The sequence below is a fragment of the Aplysia californica genome, unplaced genomic scaffold (assembly GCF_000002075.1).
Source record: "Aplysia californica isolate F4 #8 unplaced genomic scaffold, AplCal3.0 scaffold00494, whole genome shotgun sequence".
In the NCBI taxonomy this organism is placed as follows: domain Eukaryota; kingdom Metazoa; phylum Mollusca; class Gastropoda; order Aplysiida; family Aplysiidae; genus Aplysia; species Aplysia californica.
This window is the reverse complement of record NW_004797764.1, coordinates 586,337-592,940: the sequence shown is the minus strand read 5'-3', so window position 1 is coordinate 592,940 and position 6,604 is coordinate 586,337. Positions and strand designations below refer to the sequence as shown.

Below are 6,604 nucleotides of genomic sequence, written 5' to 3'. Positions count from 1 at the left end.
TTGTGGCAACTGGGGCGTAAAACAGTTATAATGGGATCCTCAAAACCAGCTACAAGTTTCATAGAACTGCCCCGTTGTCTTACTTACTCTCATTCAAAGGTCCTGGGTTCGAATCCTGGTAGCGACAGGAACATTTTCTCCTCTAAAGTTGTCTCCTTTCATCTTCTTTCCTTCTCTCTTGCAATATTCTGTTGTCTGCTTTCGTCTCCACTTTCTTCCCCCAGGACCACACCCTCTTTGCCCCCTCCACTGGGCTCCTGACTCTTTCTGCAGCCTTTCAACGGCTACTCCTTGGCTCCTTCTTACTGCTCTCTCTCTCTCTCTCTCTCTCTCTCTCTCTCTCTCTCTCTCTCTCTCTCTCTCTCTCCCTCTCTCTCTCTCTCTCTCTCTCTCTGTTTCTCTCTCTCCCTTTCTCTCTCTCTCTTTCTCTCTCTCTCTGTTTCTCTCTCCCCCCCTCTCTCTCTCCCCTCTCCCTCCCGCTCTCTCTGTTTCTCTCTCCCTCCCTCCCCCCTCTCTCTCTCTCTCTCTCTCTCAGCCTCACACCTGATCTTCTGGTAGGAAAGATCTTCACCTAGGCCTCTAGGACAAGGGCGAAAAATCTTGGAGGTCCCGTGTGTAAGTCGCGCACGTTAAAGATCCCTTGATGGTCTAAAATTGATAAGAATAGGCTTCGGCCGTCACCCGGGCAAAATTCAAAATTTCCTACCAATTGAAAATGTTTGGTGTGTCCTGCGCGCTCATATGACCTTATGCAGTTGCGAGCGCTGTAAAACACTTACCAATAAGAACAACAACAAAACCCCCGAAACAATACAACAAAAACCCCTCCCCCAAAACAAAACAAAACAAAACAAAACAAAACAAAACAAAACCCCACCTAAATTAACAACGGTATAAATAAACAGATTTCAGATTTTTTCTTCAAAATTTTCTTTTATTGTTGGTAAAAAAAAATTCACAGGTCGCACTCATGCCTCTATCTCGCTCGATCTCGTGGGATGTTTCTCATGATGTGATGGTGGTAGAGTCGGACTCGCCTGCAGCACTGGACGGCTTTAGTAGAATTGTGATCGTTTTCTATGGACACAAAAGATGAAATAAGATAAGATAAGATAAGATAAGACAATATGAGATAAAAAGAATTTATTACATGAGTTATGATGGTCGATCATGAATCCTACGAGTGAAACTGCCAAGTTGTAATCACGAGTTTCATTGAGTGATTACAACTGGCAATTTCACAAGTAGGATAAATCATGGTCTACCACCAGAACGAGTGTAATAAATGTTTTATACCATACTGATATCAGCTGGCGAAATAGACCCGAACCAACAAATTTCCGCCTCCTTTTTACGTAAACCAGCGGTCACCAGTTACTTTTATCATAAAAATCTTTTTTTCTTAAAATGTTTTTTTTTTTTTGAAAAATAAAAGTTGATGCTCCGTAGTGTTCCGAAATCAAGGTTATCCTAATCTTGAAGATGTTCGGAGCCAACCAAGCAACTACCGTAAGAAATCACATCTTTGGAAAGTAAGTAACTGGGTTCGGAGTCGATTCTTGCGATTCCTAACTTTCAATAATCGGAAACCTAGCTGTCCAGCACTAGTTTATGTGGTTCATGGATGGGTACTACAAATATTTGATTAAGAAATACAATCCAACCTGTCCAAGACGACCAATCATTGACTAAGAGAAAATGGTCACTTAAAACAGTTGACCGTCTTTGACAGTGCCATTTTGATGTTGTAAAACCTCTAGAACTCGGGGCGATGCCACTGACTGAAGTGTCTTCAGGCCATTCCCAAAGGGGAGATATTAATATGTTCTTATGCACAGTAGAATTGTAAAAGGGCTGATTCAACAATGCTATGATCATGACTGTGCCTGAACTGCAACAGGGAACTGTTGCTTTTTCTTTTCTCATCCTTACTATCGTCATTTTCATCTACTTTTTTTGGTATGTTTGTCACAGTCTTGTTAACTGCTTTTTCCAGGGTGCCTCGATAGTCGAAGCAGACTTTGTTCTGTTGAAGCTAAAGAGGTGAGCAGAGTAAGCTTGATTTCCTGTAAGAACTTCTCTGTTGACATCCACCCCTTGGCGCTCACATGACCTTATGCAGTTGCGAGCGCCGTAAAAGCTCTACTAAAACTTTAAACTTTTTAAAAAGGCAAATGGGAAGTTTTCGTTTGCACTGGTGATTGTTTTGTCGTCTGTATCGCAGGTTGGACTGTGTCTCTTGTTTCCTTAGAATAATAATACAAGTATTGTTATCATACTCACGTGTTGCAGTTTGCCTTCCTCTTTCGGAAAATGATGTTATGTTTAGTAGTACCTTCCGTACACTGTGGGAGGAAAATGGAGGGGGGGGGGGGGGATAGATATTAAAGCTTGACCGTGCCCTTAGACAGCGTAAAAAAAGAATATGTTTTATTTCATGAATAGATTCTTCTTTTTTAAATGGTGGTGTTATTGCCGCCGCCCCCCGCATCCCCCTCTTCAACGTAATTTAGCCCAATTTTGGGGCGTGCGTCCGACTCTGGCTGTGAGAGCCAACCTGGGCCGAGATGGAAACAACATCCCGTCAGAAGGACTGAGATACTCAAGAAGACTTTTTTTCCCCTACGAGGGAATGGAACTCGGGTCTCCTCCCTGCCACAGCGAAGCGCCTAACCGCTACACCACAGAAGCCGATGTCAAGGTTATAATTTTTTTTTACTACTGGCAACATGCTTGAAAGATTGCACTGAATGCAGTTGTACATACACTCAGCATACGGTCAACCGTAATGAAGCTGACATTTCTTTGCTCTTTCTCTTCTTCATTTTTTGGTTCTGCGTAAACAATAATAAAACCCAGGCCTGTAGAGTAGCGGTAGGACGCTTTGTTGTTGCACGCAGAAGACCTGAGTTCGATTCCCGGAAAATTTTATGGAGCATCTGGTTCTGTCTGCTGGGGTGTTGTATCCTCAGGCCGGATTGTCCCGATAGACAGGATCGAAACCCTCCTCTAAATGACCGAAATTGTGACAACGGCGGCATAAAAAACAACAACAAACAAGCAAATAAAAAATAAAGCCCAGCTCAAAACTAACCCACCCCCCAAAAAAATAAAAATAAAGGCAGACCAAAAAACCCCCAAACGAACAAACAAAAAAGAAACCAAAGTAAAAATCTCAAACCAGCCAAACGGACAAAGATTTTTTTAAAACAACAAAAAACAAATAAACAAAAGAACAAACATATATGATAGACAAAACATTCAATTGGCGTAGACGACACGGGGGAGGAAGGTGATGATAATGATATTGTGGTTCACAGTCCATAGAGACTCGAGCACTGGAGGACGGGGACATTCTCTAAACACTTAGGAGGCAGAGAGACAGGCAGAACGAGAGCGAAAGAGGGAGAGAGAGAGAAAGAGAGAGGGAGAGAGAGAGAGAGAGAGAGAGAGATAGAGAGAGAGAGAGAGAGAGAGAGAGAGAGAGAGAGAGAGAGAGAGAGAGAGAGGGAGGGAGGGAGGGGGAAATAGAGAGGGGGAGAGAGATCGATAGATACACAGACACATCGATAGATAGATAAAGGCCATTACGTTTTTTTAAAGGACAAGCAGGCTAAACCAGATTTCGGGGTTTTCCAGAAATCATGACCTACACCAAAAGTGGTCTTTGCTCTACCAATAGGAGACGTTTGGTTTTATTGGTGTATATATTTGTTTGGTTATAGAGAAAACGCTCCTTGTCTTTTAAAAGAACTAGGGGAAAAAACTTTACCTTCGATTTTCTCAAAACAGCATTTTTCAGGATGGCCCCCTTGTGCTTAAAAGCGACATATGAAAAACTGTACAACACATCCTCCGGTAGTGCGGGACACATGCATACACATAGAACCCTAAAACAGGAAAAGTGGTCAACATCATTTACACTAAAGGAGAAGCTAACAGGTTAATAGAGGAACTAAGCAGGACTGCCCAGTGTATGATAGATAATAGACTTCGAATGTGATGAGATCGGGAAGTAGAAGACAATATTATAATGATATATAAAATTATATATAGATATATATTCTTACTTGGGTATCCATAGCCCATGCCATAACCGCCATAACCTCCATAACCGCCATAGCCTCCATAACCGCCAAAGCCGCCTCCGATACCGCCGATTCCGATAGCGCCGATTCCAAAACCGCCCATTCCCATTCCATAACCTCCGAATCCCATGCCGTATCCGCCAAAACCACCGATTCTGCCGATCCCACCGATCCCACCGATCCCACCGATTCCGCCGATTCCGCCGATTCCGCCGATTCCTCTATAGTATCCGGCTTCAGTGAGAACAGTTGCCATGGCAACGAGCAACAGGGTAGCGATGAGTCGGCTCATACTGTTGGCTTGCTCTATGGAAAAACGTTTTAAAACACACATTTTATTATAAAGTATGACTAAAACACTAGTTGATTTCTACTATTATAGTAATGGTACTAAGTCGTCTGTCATTGTCTTACGACCCCCCCCCCCCCCCCAAATTCGGGGCAGGGGTACGGACTGAACTGTCTTCAGGCCATTCCCAAAGGGAAAGGGGGCACATGTTTTTATACACAGTAGAATTGTAAATGGGCTGATTCCTCAATGTCATGCTCATATCTGCCTGAACTGCAAAAGGGAACTGCTGCCTTTTCTTTTCTCAACCTTACTATCGTCATATTTTCCTCTGCTTCTTCAAGGTTGTCACACTCTTGTGACCCTCTGTTTCCGGGGTGCCTTGATAGAGGAAGCAGACTTTGTACTGTTGAGGCTAGAGAGGTGAGCAGAGCAAGCCGGAATCCTTGTAAGGGCTTCTCTGTTTACATCCCCCCCTTGGGGCTTGTAAGAACCTTATACAGGTTGCAGGGGTAGTAAAAAACTCTACAAAAAAAACAACAAAATTGTCCTTACGATGGCAAAAGCCACCATCTGCCGAGGGAGAACTCCCCTTAAACCCTATCCGGACCCCCCTGGGGTCTTTTTTTTTCCCCCAGGGGGTTGTATTCTTCACATTTTAGGAATACTTCTAGTACAAATATCTCTTTGAACCTTTTATTATTTCTCAAAAAAATCATTTTGACAGCCCTCCTTTCCAAAGCCGTACGGGATCGGGATTACCGAGTAAATTTTCCCTCTTTGGAAAGGGGGAGGCCACCAGAGTCCCCCCCCGTCGTATGGATCCGATAGTAAAACCCCGCCGTCCGGATAGGGTTAAGCGTAATAGAAGAAATAGGGTAAAGAGGACTTGTGGCTTCTACTTTAGTGAGACCAATTCTGGCACAAAAGAGTTTGCCACATTTTGGGCTTCATTTCAATCCGAAAAGAGAGGGTGGGTGGTTGGCGGGTGCTCTGGTGTGGTTTGCTTCTACTTTCCTATCAAACATCTATCGTCCTTATCTCTCCTTCTTGTTTTTTATGTTTGTTACTCTCTTGTAACACCTCTAATCTTCTGGCGCTCATATGACCTTATGCAGTTGCGAGAGCCGTAAAACCTCTACTAAAATTAAACTAAAATCCAAAGAGATGTTCTTGAACTTCAGAGAGTTGGAGAATTTTATATATTATGGCTCTCACCCAGTTGGCTCTTTCCTTTCGTCTGATTAGGAACTCCTGCATTTCAGATGATTTGACAGTATTCACAAGAGAGTTATAAACCTGTGCCATACCAAAGACAGTACCCCAATATATATATATATATATATATATATATATATATATATATATATATATATATGTGTGTGTGTGTGTGTGTGTGTGTGTGTGTGTGCGTGCGTGTAATGTTTGACCGTGTCTATATTAGAAAGCTTTCTGAAAACACAAAACACACAGCAACTTCTTGTTGTAGTTTACAACATTTTTTAAGTTTAGGGAAACGGAGGGAAAAAGACAAAATCATAACTATAAAAATCATACTACCATTATAATCTATCGTTTCTCCTTTGGCTTTATAAATGCTCCATAACAGTATCACTTTTTTATTTGGTGACCTTTACTGTGAAACCTGATGCTAAAGGAATGGTTTGTTTCTGTTTCAGTCAAACCTGGAAGGTTGTGCTTACCACCAAATAAAATGTAAATCCATACTTGTAATGTGGATGGTTGATAGGGCGTTCTTTGGTGGGATGTGCTCCTTTATTTTCAAATAAAACTTCTGTCGTATGCTACTCCTATCAAAGATTGTACATAACAGGATTGTTCGCTCAGCCAAATTAGTGTCCCCGGGAGTCCGCGCTTTGCTTCAGATGGCTTGGCAGTCTTTGTTTTGAAGCTGTCTTTCGTTTCTCCACAAGAAGAATAGGAATAGCACAATTACACGAAGTAATACTTTTAAAAAATATTTACAACAGCTTTCGATGAAAGGAATGATTGGTGCATTAAGTGATTCTGAACCACAGTTAATTTTGTCAAATTCGAAAGTTAAGTGGTTCGTAAGTTTTAGGCGGCCAATTTAAGTGAGGAACTTTCACAAATATAATATGTATATATTAAACGAAGTAATACTTTTAAAAAATACTTACAATTACACGAAGTAATACTGGAACGGCTGAGGCTGTGGTTGTGGTGAGGTGCGGTGTGGTGCAGG

General features: G+C 42.1%; 1 long non-coding RNA gene across 1 annotated transcript; it reads right to left on the bottom strand.

Moving 5' to 3' along the window:
• Nucleotides 1-913: 913 nt before the first annotated feature.
• On the bottom strand, nt 914-6,604 carry LOC106012778. The gene is made up of 4 exons (XR_001185137.1): nt 6,540-6,604; nt 4,071-4,394; nt 2,284-2,345; nt 914-1,077 (listed from the first exon to the last, which is right to left on the bottom strand). It is a non-coding gene; the product is annotated as an uncharacterized LOC106012778 (long non-coding RNA).